The sequence below is a fragment of the Phyllostomus hastatus genome, unplaced genomic scaffold, assembly GCF_019186645.2.
Source record: "Phyllostomus hastatus isolate PE091 unplaced genomic scaffold, TTU_PhHast_1.1 phas_scaffold_21, whole genome shotgun sequence".
NCBI classification, from domain to species: domain Eukaryota; kingdom Metazoa; phylum Chordata; class Mammalia; order Chiroptera; family Phyllostomidae; genus Phyllostomus; species Phyllostomus hastatus.
Window position 1 is genome coordinate 13157595 of NW_025334017.1, and position 24953 is coordinate 13182547.

The window sequence follows — 24953 nt, forward strand, 5'->3', positions numbered from 1 at the left end:
GGGATACAAAGATGAATAACACACAGTTTTTGCTCCCAAAGAGTTTGCAATTTTAAGATGGATTGGCTCGGGGATGTAAGAAATGAAAACTCTACTCCCCCTGTCCCTCACCCTGTCTTTTTTTCACTAACAACAGTTTTTGTTTGTATTTTTATGGAATTACTTTTGTCCTGTATATCCATTTTCTATTGTCTTCTATTATATTGACTCAGTGATATTCTGCCACTAATTTTTGTCACTTCTTCAATTTGTCTGAGGCTCAGCTTTACTCTTTAAAGTTTTCAAATAAATGTCAGAAAAGCAGTGAACTCTAACTTTTAAAAATATGATCCCAGGCCCTGGCTGGTGTAGCTCAGTGGATTGAGTGCAGGCTGCGAACCAAAGTGTCACAGGTTCGATTCCCAGTCAGGGTACATGCCTGGGCTGCAGGCCGTGACCCCCAGCAACCGCACACTGATGTTTCTCTCTCTCTCTCTCTTTCTCCCTCCCGTCCCTCTCTGAAAATAAATAAATAAAATTCTTTTAAAAAAATATGTTCCTGGCTGAGGGCCAATAAACCTGTGTTAATTTTCCAGACATTGGGCAAATGATAGGGACATGCTCCTGCCCTAAGTACCAATTACTTGTGGCCCTAGCAAGAGAAAACCTCATTTCAGGATCTGATGTCCATTTCTTCCAAAATCAATACAGTATCAATCTCATTGACATATCCCCAAATCTCTAATCCTACATATGGGGGCGAGGGGAACACACATGAAAGTAAGAAGGGAAATCAATGTGTCCCACGGAATCTATCTCACTGTTAATAAAGAAGCATGACCACAAGAAAAATAGTTTTAGCTAATAATTATTAAGTAAAGCTCTGTTGCATTTATAATTATATCTACCTAACATTTTTTCATGTCTTTGAGCACTCAGGTGGCTTAAAAAAGAAATACTGTATAACTAAAGGTATTTTGTGCATATGAATTCACTGTAACTTCTCAAATTATGTAATGTAACACCAATAAAATATAATCACTCCAGTTTAGGAGAATCTTTGCCCTTTGAATTGTTTCCAGTAAAAGTGTCTGTTACTGTGGAGAGAAAAATATGTGAACTAACAGTTTGAATCATGGGACTTATCCCATAATGCAATGACTGACACATTCCTTATCCTTTCCAAGCCTTGCTTTTCTTATCTCTGAAATAAGGAGATTACATTTTCCTAGGGGAGATGGAATTTTTCCTTTACCCTCCAAGGTTCTTTTGGCTGGTCTAGTAATGAAATTTACATTTAACAAATTTACAAGAGAAAAGCATCAAATTTACTTGCATACATACATATGGCAACCCATATACAGGAGAGTCAGAGACAGAAAGGAAGTGTGAGGTGTACATGGCATTCTGAGCCAAGGATGAGGTAAGTCACCTTGGAGTTTCAAAGGGGAGGAAGGTCATTCTTGGGAAGATAAGAACAGATGTTCAGTAATTAGAAGTTTGCCCTACCCTCTAGATAGGTCATAAAAAGTTACTTCTGGCGATAACTCTTGTGGGCAAGGCTCCTAATGTGAATTCTTTAAAGAAGAGGTAAATGTTTCTCTTAAGCACACAGGGTCTTGACTGCCTTCATCCCAGAATAATCCACAGGTCAAAGTGGCACACCTTGGGAGACCTGTTCTGACCCCCTTCCATTTGTCTCTTATTCCTTCCAAAAGAGAGCTTCTTCCGTACTCCCTGGACATAAACGGTGTCCTTTCCTGCATCCAATTTTCTACTTTTTTCCCACACATTAGTTACCATAACTTGGGAATGTCTGTATAACAAGTGAAAGATAACTATTTGACTCATTAGCTTTAGGATATACTCCACCTCAAATATCCCCAACCTCACTTCCAGGGAGATCAAACAAAACCTCAAGTTCTTATTACCAAAATTCAAATGTTTCCCTTATTTGCTATCCATACTTCCTAATATTATGTCTCAAATTTAATTATCTATTCAAATGAAGACTAATACAGAAGGTCCCAAACATTGATTTCTACAAATATGTATTGAAAGTAGATTTTTATAAATTTTACTACCTTTTTGTCATATTCTATTGGATGTAGCATCTTTCATTCAATTACCTTCTTTATGGGTCACCGTTGTGTCCTAAGTACTTTAGCACCCCACCTCACCCTCCCAGCTTTATTTACAGGGCAGCTACATGTGCCTTTTCAGCATTCTTGGGCTTGTGCTTCCGGGAGGGAACATCACTTCCGTAATACAACCATTCATCTCCTATGAAGGGAACCACTGGCTCCAGTGTCACCTCCCACATAGCTATGCGGTCATTAGAAATATGAGCAAGTCTAATGCTGGTCACACGGCACGTGACTTCATTTGACAAGCAATAATTTCCCCTCTCTTTCTGAGAAGTATTTGGTTCAATGTGACTAAAAGCAGTAAAGTTGAGTGAAGGACAGTAAGTGAATGCCTGAAGCTGTGCGGCCATGAGTGATTTAGAAGTGCAGGGTGTTCCAAATGACAAGATGTACAGTGCCTCTGCAGATACTTTATATGATATGAATAGCAATAGACTAATTGTTGTGGATGCTTCTAACATTGTAGAGTTTTAGATGACATTTGTCACTTGATTTAAGGAAAACAAAAATCAAAAGGAACATTACCAACAAAGAATTCATGTGTATGAGAAGCTTCACACAATCCCATGACCTAGCAGATGGGATATCTGGTCAGTGATCAGAACTTTTCCTTGACTAATACTTAGATCACAGAAAACTTGGGAGTCAACCTGAGAAACAATTTTAAGAATAAAATCTTTCATCAGCATTAGGGGAATCTTATTCTCTGTTATTACTTGAATGTTGAAACAGGTGTTGGAAAGCTGGTGGTAGCAAAGGTAACATGAAGAGGAGAAATCTTATGCAACCTTTTGATCTTACTCTATCTAAGGTGAAACATGGTCGTCACAAAAGATGGGCTTCTACACTGTTGGTATCTTCTCAATGCTTGTAAGTAAGGGATGGTTTACCTCAAAATAATACTGAATAGAATTGAGTTGTGTCCAGAGTAAAGACGGCACATATTATGAGAACCCGTCCGTGCCTTGCTGAGGTCGTTCCCACTCTACGGCAGATTCTACTCTAGTCACACTAACTGTGGAGACTCAGCAGCACTGCCCGCCCACTCTCCCGTGGCACAGGGCCACCTGTGACAGCCAGGATGCTGCAGACCTTGGTTACCTCCCTCCCCACCCAGTGAAAGGAGTGCTCTCAGCCTCACTGATCATTTGTTTACTGGGCTGAGTTGGGATTCTGGGCCAATGGGCAGCACAAGGGGGAACCATGGTGTCTTAAGTGCATTAAATCTTCATATTAGCCCCCTGGCTTGGTAAACCTTTATGTTGGCTTTGTTCTCTTTTTTCCAAGCATGACAAACAAGTGGTTTTTCTTTTTTACTTTAATGATTCTTTAAACAAAAAGGGGTAGTTCAGGGCTTTCTTCGAGGCTGATAGGTGTGTCTGTTTAATGAGGTTTTTATTATACTGTATTGGCTTCCCTGAAAAGAAATTACGAGCAGCAAACAGCTGATAATAGAACAAGACTGGAAGAAACAATAACCACGGGGGGAAAAATTAGTGTGGCAGCAGATGCAGGCCTTGCAGGTTGGGGATGAAATGCCACTTGCATCTCCCTTGGCCACCGCTCTACCAGTAACAAAGTGGATGTGGGCACTTATGTGCCAGTTATATATGCGCAAAAGATATGGCTGTAGATATAGACCCAGCTAAACTGCCATCTGTGGAGGAAGAAGGGTGGTGAGCTCAGTCTAGACAAAGATGAGTGAAGCTCAGAGTGCGGGTTTACAAGGGCTGGTCGGTTACCATGGAAACTAATTGGCGCTAATAAGTAAAGGGACATTTTAACGGTGGGAACAGAATAGGAGGGGCTATTTTTCAATATCACCGTTACCTAAATTAATCTTTCATTTTTAGGAGTATCCTTACTTAATTCTTATGATAAAGCTCTTCCTTCCACATAAAACCTCACCCTGATCAACAAACATTACATTCAAATGCTGAATATCATCTTTTAGAATGTGCTGTATTTCAGGTTTAGATCTTTCAAGACAGAATCAATTTCACTTTTTTTTCCCTTGAAAAATAAACTGTTTGCAGATGGCAAGGAGAAAGGAAGGGAGGTAATGGAAAATTCTTAACTTCTAAACTGACACCGCTGAGCACTGAAGCTGGCTAGGGAGAGAGGAAAGCTGGGAACTTATCCTACAGCACCAGCTTCAGGTTTTTGTTTGAGTTGATTTTCCCCTAACAAAAGCATTTCAGAACATCAACCAAAAAAAATGTGTTGTTGTGGACTCATTTTACAAAGGTAATGTTTATAGACACTGCAGAGAGCAAGAATTAAGATCACAGCAAGTGGGCAGTGGCTATTGCTCAACTTGTACTTTTTAAAAACATGTTGTAAGTAGGACAAATAGCTGGAGTTCTCAAAGAAAAGCAGTGACTGAGATTTAATGAAAAGATTTACAATTAAGTTAGAAGCAAAGTGTGTTAAAGAGTACTTTCAACGACAACGTGGGTCAGAGCCAGGGACACTTGGGAAATGTCTTTAAAAAGGTGTGTTACAAGACCAGGGTTGATAAAACATGATTCAACACCTTCACAGTTTCTTAAGTTTTACTTTTGTAAGTCAATTTCCAGTTTAAGAGAATGCAAACTACCTTAATAATGTCTCCGGGGTCTTCAAAATCTATGCAGTTGAGGTAATCCAGATTTCCAGACATGAGTCTGGTTGGAATAACCAAAAAAAATTTTTTAATGAAAAAAATTGCCTTACAATAATTGGCACAATTAAAAATTTATGGTGCCCAAGGGAACTTTTAGCCCCGAGGTGCCCCTTGCCATTGCTGAATGTCTCTGTGTTGATTATGTATCTGGATTTAGCTGATTAGTTGTAGTGGTTTCATGAATATACTATATATTGTGAAACGGACACCTCTAAATCACTTCTGGGAAGGAACCGAGCAAATGAATCAGGACTCCAGCCTCTCGTTCTGTTTTTCTCTCCTTCCCTACTGCCCAGTGATAGGAAAAACTGACTGTCTGAACTTTACAATTCTCTAATCCTGTGCTTCAGAAAAATCGCACCAGGAATCATTTTTAAGCAACATAACATAATATCACATAAAAATTCCTGGAAAAAAAAACATGCTAGTCAAGTCAGTTTTCCTAAATATTGAAATAATTCCGTTTGTGCTACTGGTGCTCTAAGTATTAGATAGCTATCTACTTATAGTCTAGATTTTAATGCTTAGGAAGGTTTAAATTTGGGGGATTTTATTCCTGTGGTCCCCCTCACAGTTCATAGAAATTCAAAATTTTAATTGTTGACTCCTCACACACTGTCAGGGAGTTGATAATATTTCAAATTCCTGATTTTCAAAATTCCTTAGAAGTCTGATTAAATTTTTAAAAGGTGAGATTTGCAGCAGTTAGTTTACTTTCAGATATCTCCTAAAAGTGGTGTAACAAGTATAGTCATTTTCTGGTTCAGATTGCTATCAAAGTAATTAGTTTTATAAAACCTTTTAGAGGAGAGAGAGAGAAACAGAGAGAGAGAGAGAGAGAGAGAGAGAGAGAGAGAGAGAGAGAGAGAGAGAGAGAAAATGCATGTAAGAAGGAGGTATTAAAATGACCCAAAATTGAAAACATTTCAAAGCAAAATTGTTAATGAGCTGTTTGAGCGATACGGACATTATAAGTGCAATTAACTAGAAGCCAATAAAAATAATCAATGACAGAATGCAGCCCTCTGGTACCAAGTGCTTTTACAAAGAGATGTCTGTGAAAGCAGCAAGTGATTTAAAAAGCCACCTCTATCTGTGGGTGCGCGTGCTATTTTACACACGTAGAAACTAAAATGATTTTCATTGACTGTTTCTGAAGTTCAGCCTGTGGCAAACAGTGAAGCTGTATGTGGGAATAGAGAAGTTTCTGCTCTTTGCTGCACCCCCACCCCCTGCCTCCCAAGGAATGTTGGAGGCAGCCCCGATCTAATCAAAGGAAGGTAGGAGTTTAGATTTCAAAATGTAGATGTCACATTTCAGTGCAAACTGCTCCTACATTAACACTTTATCAGAATGTCAAAATGAAGCTTTTATTTTGAGTGCAGGGAGGGAGTGCTCTCGGAGAAGATTGCCCTCACTGGGTTGGCAGGAAAAGATTTTCATGTTTCTCTGCCTCCTTTGGAGGGTCGCAAATGTCCCCGGGGGGCTCTGGGAGTTGTGAAAAGTAACGCAGAACTGGCCACCAGGAGAATCCATTCCCTCCACCTTCTCGTTGGCACCTCCCACTTCTCTCTTTATAGCAGTCCTTTCTCTGAGCAAATCTCAGGTTACTTGACCGGGAGTTCTCAGACCTCCCGTTTCAGCCCTGCCCTCAGCCTCCCGTCGGTGAGAGACACCAGCCCCAGCAATTGGATTGGGCAGCCCGTCTTGACACACCACTGTGCTGAGTGCTTGAGGACGTGTTTCACCAGATGGTTGGGGTTAGTGTGTGTCATCACGTTCGAGTGGGGATTAGGAGCAGGAAGGCTGCCTTGCTGGAGCTGTGTGGTCTTCTCCAAGTGAGAGTTGCAAGCATCAGAACGACTTTGCTTGTGGAACAAGAGGAGGGATTCATTTTCTGCAGCCCCAAGGAAAGCAGGTTTTTTTCTCCAGGTAAAGTCAAAGAATGTCTCTCTCTCTCTCTCTCTCTCTCTCTCTCTCTCTCTCTCTCTCTCTCTCTCTCTCTCTCTCTCTCTCTCTCTCTCTCTCTCTCTCTCTCTCTCTCTCTCTCTCTCTCTCCCTCTCCTTCTCCTTCTCTCCCGTTTGAATGGAATGCTAGCCCAGCACACTTGTCAAAGCCAGTTGTTACTATCTTCTCAATGCTGCTATTGTACAGCTGACAGATAACAGTGAACGTCGCTTGGTGCTTGGCTCTCTTTGTAGAACTAACACTCCTGCCTTGCTCTTGAAGGTGAAGCTGCGAAAATGTCTTTTGGAGCCGCGTTTGCACCCTTTAACATCTTCGTTACATACTCAAAATAGGAGCTATACGTTGTTTGTAAAGGATGGGTAAGGCCGAGAAAGCCTTTATTTTAGCTTTCAAAATTAAAATTCACTTTCAAACTGTTGCATTTTACTACTCCATTTATAAAGATTCTTGCCGGGGTCTATTCCTGAGTGGCTGGCAGAGATGAAATGCTTTCCTAACCGATTTTTGCAATGTTGATTATATCTGATTTATGAAGGACCAAAGTGTTTTTAACCAGTTTTGGAGATAGGCTCCAAACTTTGAAAACACCCTAAGGGCAGCAGCGGCTCTCTGAGCAGCTGATAGAATAGCTTGAAAACAAAAATGCTTAGAGCTAGAAGAGAAGCAGAAAAGGAGGAAGTAGGAACAGGCTCTTTAACTTAGCCCTCACCAGCTGCAGGGGAGCAGTGGGCGGTAATTCATTTGCAGATCTGTTTGTGAAAGTTTTACAAGTCATTGAAAACTGCAGCAGCATCTCTGTAATGGATCATTAAAGTCGCTACATTTATGGGTTTTAAACAGGCTATCTGAAGTGTTAATTAAATGTAAATAGATTTTCTGGCTTGGTTATAAACAAACTTTTTTTTAAAAAGTGGTTTTAATTATAAATTAGTCATTAGAAATTAATGGCGATCCAGTGCCTGAGCAACATAAAATGAGTTGTCATCATGTAAGTGGGGAGCCAGTAGCAGAACCACTCTGCCCAAAGCACCCACCAAAATGAAATAGAACTGAACTCAACAATGAGGTTTCCACACCATGTTCAGTTTGTGGTATAAAAAGGCCTTTCGAATGAATGCCCTGTTTTTACAGGGATCAAAAATTAAGTTTCCAGTTTTCAAATGTTTGGCCGGGCTAGGTAAGTCAGTGAGTTACTCCCTTTGCACCCTAGCCAACTTGCCTTCCCACATCAATCCTCATGCACCCGTGGAGCTCACGGTCTGGTTCCCATTGGACTCTCCCTTTTGGTAGGGACACCCAATGCTGTTGTCACCCGCCGCAGGTGAAGAGACCCAATGAATAACATGGTATATAAGCTATTCTGAAACAGGAGCTGCGCAATAGGTTGTATAACAGGATTTATGGCTCCTGCTTTGTGATTTTTATATTCATCTGAATAAAGATGCCCATAAAATTATGTTTCAAGTTGCATTATATATACTTTTTACAACCAGACAGTTGATATGTTTAATGATTCAAACAGTATTTTAGCGTAGTGTTTACTTGTGATTCAGAATGTTCTCTGGCTATGGTCTTAGTTCAATGAGAAAATGTCCTTATAAATAACCATGCAGTTACTAAGGCTGAGCATCAGCCGATTTCCAATATTACATAACCAGAAATAGGACTAAGTTCATAAGCTGAAGTCTATGGGAATTCCAATCATTCCATTTTGGCTTTACAATGGAGCTGCAGTATTTTTAAAAAGGGGCAGAAAAGCAAACAACTAGCCCACGGCGAGTCAGGCTTAGGACTATACACATGGCATGTGGCAGGTACAGTGCTGACTAGTGATGCCATTTTTCACTATCGCAGAAATATTTCTGAAGAAAGTAAAGTTCCTCCTTGTAGATGGGCTTTTCGATGAGATGCAGCGCAATGGCATCTAACAAAGGCAAGTTGCTGTGGAGCCACTGGAGCCCACAAGCTTATGTTGCAAATGTTGCAGATGGACCACCAGGCCGCCTGCCCAGGATTCTGACAGTGTGTGAGAATCACGCCCCACCCCTGCCTGCCCCACGTCTGTTGTAAGCAGGGCGAGGAAGATGGAAAGAAGAAAGGAAGTGTTGAAGAATAATAAATTCACACCATAGGAAGGCAAAGTTGTGTGTTATTCCCCTTTAATATGAAGTCACTGAGCAAAACTTAGAGGGTCTGCTTGAAAGACAGTGCCCACAGGGCAATCCCAGTCTCTTGTCAAATTCTGAATCTACTGTTCCAGATGGTAAACATTCAGAGGCATATTCATGGTGACTTCCACATACCTCAGTTTGACATTTGGTTTCTTCCTGACAGCCCTTCGGCTGGTAACACACATGAATTTCCCATCAGTATTCTAACAGCTGTAAAAGTGTTTGAGCACCAGGGATCTCTGGCTCGGGGAAGTGAGGAATAACTGGGGTGCAGATCTCAGTTTGCACGAGGATGCATCCCGCTCTCCCAGCATACAATAAGGGGACACATCCTCCAGGCGAAAAGTGATCTGAAAGCTGGATTTATTAAGTTACAAAACCCATCTTTATGGTGGAATGAAAAATTAGCATACATTAATCCAGGTAGTCCCTGAACTCAAGGTTACTTATGAGTAGGGACCGTCATCAAAAAACTGAAAGGGGATCTACTCTGTTTCTTTCTAAGGAAATTTATGTGACTTGGAGACATCATTGTGGTCACTTCCACGGTAATAGTAGAGACGAGGCAAATATGACACTTGGCATATTTTTTCTTAAGTTATACCTGTATATCCATATGGGAATGAGTAAGAGCTTGGGTCTTTTGTGTTTTAGATTTTAAATGGTTTATCTTGTAAAGATCCATAAATCGGATTCCTGATGCTGGGTACTGAGTCTTCCCCAACCAATGCCATGTGCACGGGGCCAGCCAGAGGGTCAGGTCAAGACATCTGGCCCCCCTTTCCCTGTGTAATATTTTTGTATGGAGCGCATAGAACAAACTTAAAGGGATTAAAAATTTTAAGAAGCTGATTCTAAAAAGATTCTTCTTTTTATTACAATGATTAACTTTGAGGGAAAAGAGGTTCATATATGAAAACAAGTCTATGGTCATATGGTTAGGTGAGATCCATGGAGGGGAAAAGGTACGTGAAAGAAGATATTTTTTGGAAAAACTTTGTCCTGAAATATGTTTCTTATTTAAAATATTTTCAATTCTACCTCAGTACACTGGGAAGGAGGGGAATTAGACTTTTAGGTTTTTTTTTCCTCTAATATTCCCCTCACCCCCATAGCTAATCTGTCATCAAATTCTGTGAGTCCTTCCTTTCAAATGTCTCCCACATCTGGCCCACAGCTACAACAGTAGTGCGATCAGCATATCACATGTGGCTCATTACAACAACCTCCTAACTGGCCCACCACCTCCATTTCCCTCTTCTGCCCACCACTGTGGACTGAATTTCTCAAAACACTTCTTCCATCAAAGTTTTTCCCAGCTGAGAAGTCCCACATGGACCCTCAGTACCCACAGGATGAAGTTTGGATTTCTCAGTCTGATGGACTGGCCCTCTGCTCTTCAGTCCCAACTTTCTGATCATCTCTCCCAGCAAATTCTTACAGTTACAGCAGTCTACCCTTTCCTGCAGCTAAAGTGGCCAGCTCAATGTCTCCCCTTCCTGGTCTCTTCTCTAATCCCAATCCACTCTAGTTTTCTGTCTGGTTCTCAGCAAGATGAGAGTTTGTCATCATGTGCATGGTTCCTTCTAGTTCTATGTTTATAAGACTGTGTGTAGAACATCCTCATCACTTCAATACACACATCCTTCAAAGTTTCAGCTTAAGTTCCACCTTCTCCAAAAAGCACCTCCGCCCCCACCGCCCGACTGTTACATCTCCCAGTGATGTTCTCCCTACCTTGAAGCTGACCATTAGTTATCTGTGGGTTGCACTTAGCATAGTCACCTTGTTTTTTATCCTCCTTTCTACTTGGCCTTTTTAACCGTTGACTCCTCAGATAGGGTAAAGTCTCCTAGAACAGGGACTGCCCTGGTCCCCTTCTGTGCCCCCCAGAAGACACTCAAATGTGTGTCAACAAGCTCACAGGGGCATTCAAGCATCCCAGGTGCTTTTCTCCCTGGTTAGCCCACTATAGAGTGATTCGCCAGCTCTAACAGCCCTCTGTACCTGTGAGAGGAAAGAAAGAACTATGATGAAACTTGATTGGTTGTATTTTGGGGTACCTTAGGAAAGATGTCACATAAGCAGAATATAAAATTATTGCCCCAAATTAAGTTTGTGTATTATATGAAAAATCCTTATCTAATTCAGTTTTCTATGACTGCAGTAGAAATTACATCTATTAGCTGCCTGTCTGTGATAGAAAATTTCAAATATGATCTCGGAAGCAGGAAAGTACAGTCTCTGGGTTCAGACAGACTGGTGTTTAAAACCAGCCCTATCACTAGCTGTGTGGCTGTGGGCCAGTGACTTAACTGCTCAGCTCCCTCCTCTGTAAAGAAGAGATGCGAATAATGACCCACCCTGGGGATGTTATGCAGAAAATATTGAGCACCTGGTACAGTGCATGTGCATCAAGTGGAAGAGAAAGTGCATATGGAGATATAGGTCTAGGTTGCATGAATGAGTTCACCTCAGTTATGTCAATCATTAATTCTATCTATTTATGGTGTGTCTTTAGCCTTTTCTTCCACCACCAGAAGCAGGGGCATAGGGAAGAAAGAGAGATCAGGAGAGTGAGAAAAAGGGAGAGAAAGGAAAAGGGGGGGGGGGGGTTGCTGCTCTGGGCATTTAGGGATTTGGAGCAACTGAGTTAATGGATCTGTAGAGACAATGGTGACTGTTGAATGCACTCTGCCGGGAGGAGCAGAGGCCTGGGTCCTGCATGAGAGGATAATAAAGAGCAGGCGCTGGGCGCAGTGCTGGGAAAACAAAGGACTGAGCAGTGGACCCCAGCAGGGAGTGGAATTCGCCAAAGGGTCATGTGCTCCTCTTCCTTCCTCCTGGCCCACTATTTAGAAAGAAATAATAACTTGGCAAAACATTGTGGAGAGTCAGGTCAAGCTTCCAGAAGTAATTGGTAAAGCAAGATACCATTTAGACAAAACAAGGGGCTTAGACCTTTGCCATCCCTCACCTCCAAACCAAATTTAACAAAAAGCTGAAAGCAATCAGCTTGAGGTCTGGTCTGTTCGCAAACCTGGCATCCACCGTCAAACATGCCTTCAATCTGTGGCCTTTCCCCAGAAGGGCAGCTGACTGAGAAATTACCTCACAAAGCACTGAATGCCACCAAGCGAATATGTCCTTGGATGCTGGTCATTCAATTTCAGTTTTCAGGATCTTGGGATAGATCAAAGGATATTCTTTCTGATCCTGATCATCTGGTGTGCACCTGCCCCGGGGCCAGGGACAAGAAAGAAACAGAACTCCGCTAAGATGAAGCGCAAGGCAGTACTTCTGGAGATCCCTCCCTCTCGTGTCTACAAACCTTTCAAAGAACCCATCTTCAGCTGTCGCATCTATATGAGCCCTCTTTGCCCTCAAAATTTGTAATCCATGGACTACTGTACAATAATGCATGACACCTCTGTTAATTAAAAAAATGTGCTCTCCACTTTACTTTCAAAGGTAAATCCTTTTTTAACCTGATTTTTTTTATGATTCAGCTACAAATTGGTGGGAAACTATTTCTACATTTTTTAAAATGTGAATCTAAGGGACTCAGACGTGTCCCTGTTTAACAGTAGTGAAGGAGGTTGGTATTAAGTTGCAATGGTGAATAAATGAACAGACAGGCCATGTTTCTGGGTAAGAAATCTTCATCAGAAAAGATAAAACCTCCAAAAATTAATCTGTGCACTTTACGTAATGCTAATCAGATTCTCCCACAAGGCTAGGTGGCTGAGAGTGGGAGCAGAATTCGGGAACTAGGAAGGGCCCAGATGGCTCTGGTTGAACGTAACCTAAAGATGTTGAGTTTGTCATCTGGATAATAAACTCATGAGCAAGCCTAGACACTTTTGTGAGAGAAGAGTACCATAGTAACCAGGAGACTTGCTTTATCACATACCCAAGCACGGTATAAAACTGCAATTATTGAATTTTCTGAACCTTAAGCGATTGACTCGGACCTAGAATTTTATCTGCTATTGTATATTTTTGCTCTTATTGTATCCTCCTCTGTTTCTCCTCCATCATTTTGTTGGTATTGCCCAAATCTTTGCTTCAGCTACACATTGCTGCTGCTACATACTGATGATGTTGCTACAAGTAACTGAAACCCCAAATCAGCATTTTCCCATCTGCAAATAGGGCTACTAGTAGATATATGCAAGTTGTCGAAGTCACAGAATAGAGAAAAGGCCTAAAACAGGTTTGTCTCAAGAACTCAGGAAAATCTCCCTGAATCCATTCACTTAATGAAAAAGGCCTAAAATATACCAATCTAAGCACCATCCCATCTTTCTGAGCAACAACAGAACACTACTAATCAACAAAATGGAAATCTGAATCACAGAGAGTTTTTGCTCATTGTCCAATTTTGTGGTGTGTTGGTATAGCTCATAGGGAACACCTGCTACATTAATTTAAAATAAAACTGAGGGTTAGGCCTTTATAAGATATCCCAGGGTCATGGTGAGAAGTGATTAATTGCATGCCGAGTGTGCATTTATTGATAAATTAATTTAAAAGTGTGCACCTGTGGATATTTTCTTCAAACTCATATTACTAATAGGGCTTAACACGAAAATCACCTTTCTATAATATAACATGTCCTCTGAACAGACTTCCTGCCAATTCAAAGCCTCCCTCTGAACCCTCACCTGCCAATAATCAATCTTCCCCTAAATAGAATGTCCTAGTAAACAGATGTGCTTGGCATTGCATCCAGAAATTCTTGAAACCTCAGCTTTTAACTTTCGTGTATAAGAAATGCATCCCAGGAAAGAGAGGCCCCTGCAAATCACATGCTTCTCTTTTCCTCTTGAGAGCTTCATGCTGCTCAAAGAAAGGAAAGCGTTCTGAATACAGCAGATGAATAAATGCGCAGGGTATGCAGTATTTTTTATCTGAGACACCTAGAGGCTTCACATGTGTTGTCACATTCTTTTTCATAGATGACATCTCTATTTAGTAAAAGAGACTTGGGGAAATATACTCAATATCAAACAGATTAAATTACTTTTAGCAATTGAGTTGATGCCCTAAGGAACAACCATAATGTACTTCTAAATAGAATCAGAGCCAGAAAGAACAGGCTTCAGAAAGCTCTATCAGTGTGTTAATTCATTTATTCCATGTGGATTCGAGAACTTCCTGTGTATGTATTTCTGTGCCAGTGCAGAGGAATATAAATTAATATAGGACACCCTCCTAGCTCTGCAGTTATATCTAGTTTAGCTGTGAAGGGAAGACATGAACACAAGACAATTCTTCGTAGTCTTGAAAAGAATTTTGCAGTTAAATATCAATTATTAGTACTACTTAAATAAAAAGGGATGTCAACAGAGCCCCCTATTGGAGAAGCTGGAACCTGACCTGGGCTAGACTTCGCTCAGTGTTTATAAGCAGATGAATCAGAGCAGTGATTCACCTACGTCTACAAACTGTGTGGGGACAATTTGTTCACCCTCTTTTTCACTCAGTTTCCTTCTCTATAAAATGGATATGTGGTTATCACAAAAGGTTGTTATAATAGTTAAATGAGATAGTAAAAAGATAAGATTCTTAACACAGAGCATAGAACATAGTAAGTAATCAAATAGCTGTATTTTTTTCCCCAAGTGAAAAGAATGACTTGAGTTAGGGCTTGGAGTTATATCGAGTATGGACTTTTCAAATAAAAACACAGCCTTTTTAAATTAGAGGACCCTCAGAGACGCACTGTGGGAACACAGTGAAGGGAGGCATGAGCAAAGAGGAAAAGGAAGAAAGGAAGAAGGACTGGGGGAAACAGTGAGTGCTAGAAGACAAAACAAAAAGGAAAAGCAAGCAGAAAGAGGAGAAAGAGTGCGATCCTCTGATGCTTCTACTCTGTGCCCTTTTCTGTTCTACACATAACATGTCATAGCTCAATTAGGGCGCATTCTAGAGGGTCCTGACGCAGCAGGTAGAGAGACTGGACTTTATAGTTGAAGGTGCCTTAGGAAGTTTAAGCAGTGGGGTTTTCCGGAATGGAGAGAGATGCAGACATGGACCTGGACCTGGACCTGGACATGGACATGGACATTGAGAGGGTGCCAAAAATATTCAAAAGTTAAAAAAGGAATTGCCTAGTCTCCTTGGTGACATTAAGAATGAGGAAAGGGCCCTGGCTGGCGTAGCTCAGTGGATTGAGCTCGGGCTGCGAACCAAAGTGTTGCAGGTTTGATTCCCAGTCAGGGCACATGCCTAGGTTGCAGGCCACGGCCCCCAGCAAACACACATTGATGTTTCTCTCTCTCTCTTTCTCCCTCCCTTCTCTCTCTAAAAATAAAATAAAATAAAATCTTAAAAAAAAAGAATGAGGAAAGGATAAGTTTAAGAAACATTATGAAGAAATAAATAACAACGTTAACAGCTTGGTGATTGATCAAATACAGGACAAAAGAAAGACAGTTGACATAGAGACACTGAAGTATCAAGTCCAAGGCACAGGAATGGTGACATGGCCTAAGGAAAACGGGTGCAGAATTGCATTTTGCGACACCGTACATTTCCAAAGTGATAATAGTCATTATGGAACAAATCTTTTTCTGTTATCTGGAAATTAATACCTGTGCTTGGGATAACTTTATAGTACAAACATGTTAAATATGTGTATATATAAATGCTTAATAATATAATTTAAACATAAAATCTAATTTTCTGATCATCAGTAGACATTAGAATATACAACTGTGACTTTTTAAATGACATATTCCTCTTTAGATTAGAAAATGTATATTTTCTTAGATTAAGAAAATGGTTGACCAAATAATTCTAGTTTTTTTAAAAAAAACTTTGGGGAAGTAATGAATTTTCAAGGTAGAACAATGAAGTACTTCTGTAAAACACCTCTCATTCTCTTTCAACTAAAAATGGTGGTGGAGAGGTTTGTATAATTTAAAGGGAGTCTAGAGGCCAGGAGAAATGAAATATTTAAGTTGCTTGTGCTCATAAACTTTCAGCTTCTACTTTGGCAGAGATGGTTTGACATCCGCTTGCAGAATACACGAATAAGTTGTTTTACAAATGTTATAGGCACTCCCTTCTTCAGTCACTACAAAGACAAATCATTCCTCATTTTAAGGTTCGAAAAAGGTTCCCCCACCTCCTGCTTGACTTTCTATTCCCCCTTGCTTGGTCCTATTCTTTATTTCATTCAGCCACTTTTCATTTTAAGGTCTTCTTCAGAATGGGAGAGCCATGTTTTACTCACGTCATTATACAATTTTATCCAAAGTCAAAGACTGCACTTGCCATTGCAAGCTCTTGCTCTAGATGTTGGGGGCAGCATGACTGAAGGGATGCACTGCTTGACTCACCAACGTTTGGAATAAAAGTGTAGTGCTATTTCTAGGAATTTGTGGAAATAGCATTGACCTGTGGGCACTTGACAGCCTTTTGGTTCCTCTAAAAAGACTTGGGTTCTGTTCAAGTTTTTAATGAAGACTTTGGCCTAATTTGTTTTACTCAAGTGAGTTTTTGGAACCATGTTCCCTGGTTCCTGTGGAAAGATGCCTGCCGAAGTACAATATCAGTACCTATAATCTATTTCTCATTCAGGGTTGCCACGCAGAGGGTCTAATTGATGTGAGCCAGTTTATATTTGGAACCTATTGATGGCTAATGACTGAATTTGTAATTCTTAAGATATCCAGTTTAAGGAACCAATGCGTTCCTTAAGGAATCGGTGAGTGACAGATATTGAATATTATACATAGGTTAGATAAGTGAATGTCATTTGCAGTGAGCACAAAAGTTGGACTTGCTGCGGAGCTTAGTACTAGATCAGATCTCTTTGGTCCCCACTTAGGTCAAATGACCTAATGAGCTCACGTGACGATTGGACTGTAGACCTCGAGCTGATATTACTGAGCTGCTTAATTTCAGACTGTCTAAACGTAGATTTAAATTCAGGATTCCATTCATACACTTTCAGCATCTAGACTTGTCTCAGAGGTACTTCTTGAACTGCAAAAGTGTGGGCCTTATAAAAAAAACAAAAATAAATAGGTTGGGAGAATGGAGAAAAAAATATCAGTGTAGTCAAGCACATCCTGTCAGAGTCACGTTCTGACACAAGCATAGAGACCAAGGGGAAAAAAAAACCCACAACAGAGAAAGTAAGCTCTATGCTTCATGCATAGTAATTATTATTCTCATTAGCCATTTTGCCCCCAAACCAGCAATCCGCTGATGTGCTGTTCGGAATCCACCACCACAGTCGTCTCAGAAGTGGAATTGGAGGCGTTCCCACAATTGCTTCTGCCACTGTCATAACCCCTTTGGAAGCTTAGCACACCCACTGGACTGTCTCACTGGCTTCAGGCGAATCATATTCAATGGTGGGCAAATTATAAATTAAAATGTTACTAGCCATCAAATAAAATATGCTGAATAATGGGAGTTGTATTACTGTTAGGAAAGAGAGGCAGGGTGGTACAGTGAAAAAACATTGGACACCTGTATTCTAGAACTTGGCTGTCATTAATAGTGTAATATGGAGTGAATTACTTAACCTTTTGGGAACTTACCATCCACCAACCTCTTACCTTTATTTTGCTCTTTCCTCCGTCTAGATGATGTACATTATTCTCCTCTACTTGGGAACTCCGTCCTTCCCTTAAGACAAGCCTAAATAAATACAGCATCCCCTTGAGACACGGGGGCGGTAGGGAAGGACTTGAATCAGTTCTGCATCACTCATGCTTCTAATTGGGTTTTATACTTTCCCTCTTTCTTACACACCTCTGTAAACTTATCTTCCATTAGCATTGTTGCATCTCCTCATTCTATTACTCTAAAACCATCATCTCCCAATTTCCTACAGCATCCAGTCTAACTGAAATACCAGCATTTAAGGACCTGCCTAGTCTTTTCCACTATAACTATCCCACTTCCCCTATACACTTTCTGTCTGCTCTGTACGAAGATGGTCCAGCATCTCCTGAATTGACATCACCCACATATACTGTTTTCTAAAAGGGCTGGGCTGCCCCCCCATCATGGTTCTAAATGTACAAATATCACACATTCTTAAAGAAAATTTTCCTTCATTTTCTTCATGGAATTTTGTTTCCCTACCATTCCAACCATCAATAATTTCCTTCTGATAGATGCTCTCTCACCACTTAAAATCTTGTCATATAATTGTAGTTCTTCTGTAGGTACAGTTTTCATTGCTATTCTTCACAGATATTTAAGGGCCCCTGGAACAGAAAGTTGCATTTTAGTCATTGAGAAATTTTAGGAAAGTAAGCAGCAGCAAATTTGCAGTTACACCAGGCAATTCTTTTTGACAATGTGGAAGGCACTATCTCATGCACTGATTCTCTGGCTTTATTTTTTTTTTCATCTTCTGTCTACATCACTCTTCGGGGCTGAATTTGAGTCAGCTTGATTTCAACAGATTCAAACAGACAATGAGCCAACTAAAATTCCCATCTTCCTTGATTAGATGTGAACTGGTATAGCTGGGTGTCACTCACATGCCAGCCACGCAGGATTCTATGTTATCAATTAACTTCTCCTGAGAGCTAAACATAGGAGATTGTGACAAATCAGTTTTTAAGGATCTGTAAAATGATGGCTACAACAGAATTTCAGAGATTGTACCAGACTATATACTTGTCCCACCTGAAAGAGTATATTCACTGCCTGCTGCATAGCAACAATGAAATGCCCTATAAACTTCATAGGAAATCATATTTTTGTAGTGGGGGTTGAGTGTAAAAATTCTTTTGGCCAGGACTCACACTCTTTATTTGTAGGACAATTAGCCAATAAGATGAGAGGCTTTAAATTACTTAGGACAAAAAAAAATTATTACACATTCTGCCAATGTTACTGGATCTTATGTCTTACAGTTTTCTTAAATAATTTGGAATTAGGGATGACTTTTCAGGAAAGGCACCTAAGATACCACAGAAACACAGAATGTTAGAGGTGTACCTCAGAGAGCACGTAAGTAAAATTCCTTTTTTCACATCTGAGGAAACTGAGGCCTGGGGGTGTTCAGAGACCTGCCTAAAATCATGAAACTCATTTTCACCAGAGAGAGAGTTCTACAAGCTAGACTTTATTAAAAAGTGCAAATCAGTGAAATTCTACTAGGACTAAAGGGAGTTCACGTGTCAGTTGTACTTAAGACCTAACAAGAACTTTAAAGTACGAACCCAGCTCTCTTTGTGACTGTGGACCCTCTTGCTGAGTGCTAGGATGAATAATTAGGTACTGTAGAGAATTCTTGGGACTGAAGCAAATACCAGAAAAAGCACTTATTGTTCATATGGAGCCCTTGCAAAAAAACCATTCTAATACAAATACCCAAGCACTGTTGCTATGGATGATCTGAAAATATGTAGCTTTATTACAGAGAACCTTCTTTGTAAAGGCATTTTTTTGACCCATGCCAAAAAAATGTTACCGAAATCATGATGACAATATTAACCATTCCTCATACACCACTTCTGCACGTCAGAAAACTAAACCTCAGTGAGGACGAGCCTGAGTCTAAGAGCTAATGAGTGGAGCGATCAGCATTAGAACTGATGTCTTCACGCTCCTACCTCACTGCCCTGTGCTTCAAGCAATTTGAAACATATCACATCTTCTCAGTATTAGGGAAACCTCTTACGTTAGAACAGTTCAGCTGTTTCTCAGTAATGTCAACTCATTGAAAAACACTTGAAATACTTCCTCAAGTACTAGAATTTTCCCAAGAGAAATATAAGAGCAATATTCTTCATAGCTTAATAAATTACAAAAGTGTATATGCCATTATGTATCTCTATAATTTATGTTTCAAACTGATTTATTTGTCAAGGAAGTAAAATCAATCATTACTGGATTATAAATGTATTTCATAGCCATTAACTTACATTTTCATTTTGTACTATTAAGAATAACAATTTAAGAATTCAAAATAAAAGATTAATTTAGACTTCCTAAGTATGGTTTTGACTATTTGAAAAATTGATTTTTTAAAAAGCATACTGTAGATTTGCTTTTTGTCGCTGTAACTACATGAAACCATTATGTTTGTCAGAGAAATGAAAGAACTGTGTCTCAGGAAAAACAGAATTTCCATTCATATTTTTTAAGTTATTGGTCACATTTCAATCTACTGGAGAATGTAATTACCAATCTGGTTAATATCAGAACAAAATTAGGCTTAATGGTATTACATCTCCTGATGAAAGGAAGGATTCTGTTAAGAATGTGAAGATAATGTGGCAGAATTATTATCTGTTTGTCATATAGCTAAACATATTAAGTGAATGACGAGAAAGGATTCCATGAAAAATTATGTCTTTGGTCCATAAGAACACTTTGTTCATACGATTTTCAATTAAGACTCTGCACTGAACACTTCGTAAAACATGCTTTCCTATTTCCTAGCTGTATCTCCGTTGTTGTCTTAAATGAAAATAAACCAGGGCACTTCACGACTCAAAGGGAGGACCTGGAGAAATGAAGCTGAGCTCTTACTAAACTCTTCACAACTGTATTGTTCTGCCATCGAGTAACAACTGCCCTTGAGTTTCTGTAACCTTTTCTCCAACATGCTCCAAATCTCCACCCACAGTACTACATAAAATGGCAAGCTGTTGCAGTACAAATCAGCCCTTGAAAGATGGAAGCCCAGGCAGGAGAAATGTAGCTCAAAGGCAGGACACAGAGCGTGAGAGCATCTTTCTCATCTTTTCTCACTCATCACTGGGATCCTTCAGTAGCTCCAATCTTGTTATGCAGAAACAATGGACTTTCTCAGTTTGTAATCTACTACAGTAATTTGTTAGTCTTCTAAAGTTGTATTTAATTTGACTTTTATTAATTTATGAACCCCTTATCCTTAAACTTTATCTAACAATCTGTACTTTCCAAAGTGCTTTCAAACATTTGAGGTTGACAACCCTGTGGAGCATGTCACACAATTAAGTATTTGTGTCCCTTTTAAACAAAAAGAAACAGGGACATTCTTAAGTTAATACACACTGAAAAATATTTAGGGGTATAAAACTGTAAGGAATCTGAGTAAGTGATATGCAAGTATTTTTTCTATTATTCCTGCAACTTTTCTATATGTTAGCTCAACTCTCCAAACCTCAGAGATGTTTTATAATTGTTTTCAAATACAGTTTTTTTTAAATAAAAAAGAAATTGAGACACAGGTAAGTTAAATAATCTGCATATGCTAATAGAGCTGCTTAGAGGCAAAGTGAACAAACAGAATCTCAGTCTTCTGTTTGACAACATTTCCTCCAAATTTGTAACCTATTTCTATGTAATCTGAAAAGTAATTTCCACTTAAAAGTATTTATAACTATAATTACACCTTTTGCCAATCAGTCATCAATAATCCATAGCTCAGGAAAAAATCATAATTATTATTTAACTATAACTTATATTTATATATTATCATTGCAAATCATTTTTAAGATTTTACTTATTTATTTTTAGACAGAGGGGAAGAAAGGGAGGAAGAGAGGCAGAGAAATATCGATGTGTGAGAGAAACACCCATAGGTTGCCTCTGTCAGGCCAGCCATGTGCCCTAACCGGGAATGAAACTGGCAACCCTTTGGTTTGTGGAATGATGCTCAACCGACTGACACAGCCATACCAGTCAGGGCCACTGCAAATCATTTTTACAACCCTATTTTATTTGATCTCCATAGTGCTTTAAATGAAATAGATAGCACAGGCATTATTATTGGACCCGTTCTACAGACTAAATTTTTTTATTTCTCTCATTTCTATAGAGAGAGGAAGGGGGTGGCAAGAGAGAGAGAGAAACATCGATTTCATTGTTCCACTTATTTATGCATTCATTGGTTGCTTCTTGTACATGCCCTGATGGGTATCGAATCTACAACCTTGGCATATCATGACAACGCTCTAACCACCTGAGTTACCTGGCCAGGGCCCCCCACTCAACAGATTAAAAGTCAGACTGTGAAGATTACTTGTATCATTATTGTTCATAGTTATCAAATGGCAGAGTCATATTCTGCAGATAGATACTCAAGTCCTAAAATTCCAGCACCAGCACCCTTTCCTGTACATTCTCTTGGCATTTCAGTGCCTTTTCATACCCTTGATGGCCACAACTAAAACTTCTAGGACTCATGTTATATTTAGCAATAGAAAAAATCTCTTGAAGATCAAAACAAAATGAGAAAGATGCCTATGTTTTATTTACTAACATTACATGTAACAGCTAAGATTTATGAAGTACCTACCTGCAGTGTGCAAGTAAGTGCTTTATATACATTATCTAATTTAAATTTTTTCATATCTCTGTGACATGGAATTCTCATGGTCCCCACCACACAAACAAGGAGACAAGGTCTGAGAGCTTGGCTAATGGACTGACATGACTGACGCCCAGGGGCCACGGCAGGGCCTGGACCACTCCAGACCCCCTTCCATTAATTAAATAGTCCATATTCCACATTTTCCCTATTTTTTTTCCTTTAAGCTTAGTTAATATTTTAACCAATATCTTTTGGATGTATTTGGTAATTTTTAAATTTTGGGATTAACAGAATCCTTTCGAGGAACATAGTTGGTAAGGAAAAGCACATGTATGAAAAAGCAGGTGCCATATCTTATTAGCACATTTTAAGCATCCAATAAGTGTTTGTGATGTGAATGAGGGATATTTTGAGTTCTCTGTTAAAATGTTTTTAAGACATCACGATCTAAATACCACACCTGAAAATTAAGTTGGTTCAATTTGCCAAACCTCAGCTTTTAGCAAAGCATAGTTTCAAAGCCAGAAAAAAAAAAGGAAAAAAATTCATGGGTTTTTAATTATTTTTATTTTTATCTTTACGCCACCCTTTGGAAAGTCGAAGAGCTCTGTCGATAATCTGACTGCCTGGATAACCTCTTTGGATTATAATCTCTGGTCTACATGGCAGATTTGATGCTCAGTCTCACTGTTGGTTGGATTCCATGATTTTTCCCTTTGCTATCACCAGCTCGGATAAAAAGAAGTGAACACAGCTGGCCTTCTAAGGTGCCCTCACAGGTGCCCGCTGAGCAATGACACAGGAAGGACCATTCTGGGAAGACACGAGGTCAAGATAAGTGGCAGGATACATCGGCTGTTCTTTTCCACCTCTTTTCTTCTAGCCCAGGCTTCCAGCCATCCATTTTATGATTTCTCCCTTTTCCAAAGTTTCTGATAATATTCATCTGTCTACATTTTTCAAACTAGAATGGCTAGGTGAGCTGACAGGACCGTATTCACTACCTCCTTCCTCCATTAGTAATACTGCCTCTGTCCTGACCCATGCATTCCAGCACAGCAGACACCTGAAGTGCACAGCTTAACCTTACTGCAAAGTAAGGGAATTTCAGGGTAAAACCTGCACTCATGGAAGTCAATCACACATCAGTCTCAGGTTACTCAGCTTGGCACTGCTTTAAAGCATTAAAACAGTTCCTTTCAGGTGCTGCCCGTTATCACCCCATTGCTGTCCATCACCCTCGCCTCAGTGGCAGGCTCTTAGCCTCTGGTTCTTACTAATGCACCTGCCAGCCTCAGTCAAGGTTACTTGCAGATTCTGCAAACGAGGCTTTTTCCTGTCTCAGTCTCAGCACATCCCCAAGCAGAGTCTCAGGCCATGCAACCTCTGCAGTCGGCTACGTCCAGGGCTGCATGCCCCACCTCTCCTGCTTTCTCTTCATTTTCTCTGCCCAGTCTGTGTCCCTACCTGGTGCCCCAGCTCCCCATCTCTGGCTTATTTGGTGGTCCATTTGTAATTTATTCCTCCACCTGCTCACAAAGACTGGTGAGGACAAACCGGATTCGGGACATACCAGCTTTCTTGGATGATATTCCTTCTGTTCATTTTTTCTATGTCTCTCTTAAATTTTTATCACTAAAGTTTTCTAGTGAAAGCTTTTTTTGGACTTCTAAAACAACCCTAACACATGGAATTGACCTGATTCCCTGGACAACTGTCTGTCCCCATGGCTGAAGTCACAACAGTAACATGCAGGTTATATCATGAATGATTACCAATCACCATCTGTTTAAAGAGATCCCTATTATTTTTCTTTTTTGTCATTTAATATTTATGTTTACACACAGAGACCTCGGTAACTGTTATCAGGATCACCCTCTGGCTAATGCTCCTTGGGGGAAAAATGTTTTTTTACTCACTCAGGGCTACTAACCCTAAACTAGGGCTTAGGATGTGAATAACCAAAAGACGTTCAGGGAAGGAAAGAGAAACTGAATGTTACTGAGTACCCACCACACACTGGACACTGCTATTCACATTCTGACTTTGTTATTTCTGTTCTAGTCGTCCTAGTGATAAGTAATGAAACTAGACCACAAACAATCACACACGGGTGGGGCTAGGATTTGAACCTAGCTCAGTTTCCCTCTAAAAACCAATGCCTTCTCTCAAAAGAAAGCTCTATGTAAATGCTAAACTGTAAAACCCAGTCATTAATTACATGGAGGTAGTTTACATTTTCCTGTAATTCACACCTTTTTTTTCCAGATTAATTAATTTCCAACGCTAGTAAAGTGCTTCTTCTCACAATTTAGTAGGCTTTGGGGTAAAGAGCTAAATGAAGGTTTGCTATGAAGCTGGCGAGCAGGAGAAGACTGAGATTCCAATAAAAACGTGTTAACTGGTGTACAACATGGAGCCTATTAAGGAGTACTGCTCCAGAACACAGACTGGTCTGTACATTGCTTGTGAATGGCTGGCCTACGTGCTTGTCTCTCTCAGACTTGTCCCCTGGGCTCAGGCCCAAACCATCCCTGAGGTGGTTAAACAAACCCCCTTGGAAACATTATTGGTTATTGAGAATCTAGGGCATCACAATGAATGTGCTGCTCAGTGTTTTCAGTAACGCGTTAGGACTCTTGCTCCAAGTAAGCAAGACATAACGCACACTTAATGTGTTTTCCGTCGATTTATGTGCCCTTGCTTCTTAAATCATTTCCAGAAATTCTTAGGAAAT

The 24953-nt window shown here is 40.0% G+C and overlaps 1 protein-coding gene across 3 annotated transcripts in view; it reads left to right on the plus strand.

Moving 5' to 3' along the window:
• The first annotated feature begins 6430 nt into the window (after positions 1-6430).
• SULF1 (sulfatase 1) overlaps positions 6431-24953 on the plus strand; it is a 155693-nt gene continuing 137170 nt past the window's right edge. For all 3 annotated transcript variants that reach the window (XM_045861204.1, XM_045861206.1, XM_045861207.1), the window contains exon 1: positions 6431-6723. The gene's annotated coding sequence lies outside the window, so the exon portion shown is untranslated. The remainder of the gene's footprint in view (positions 6724-24953) is intronic.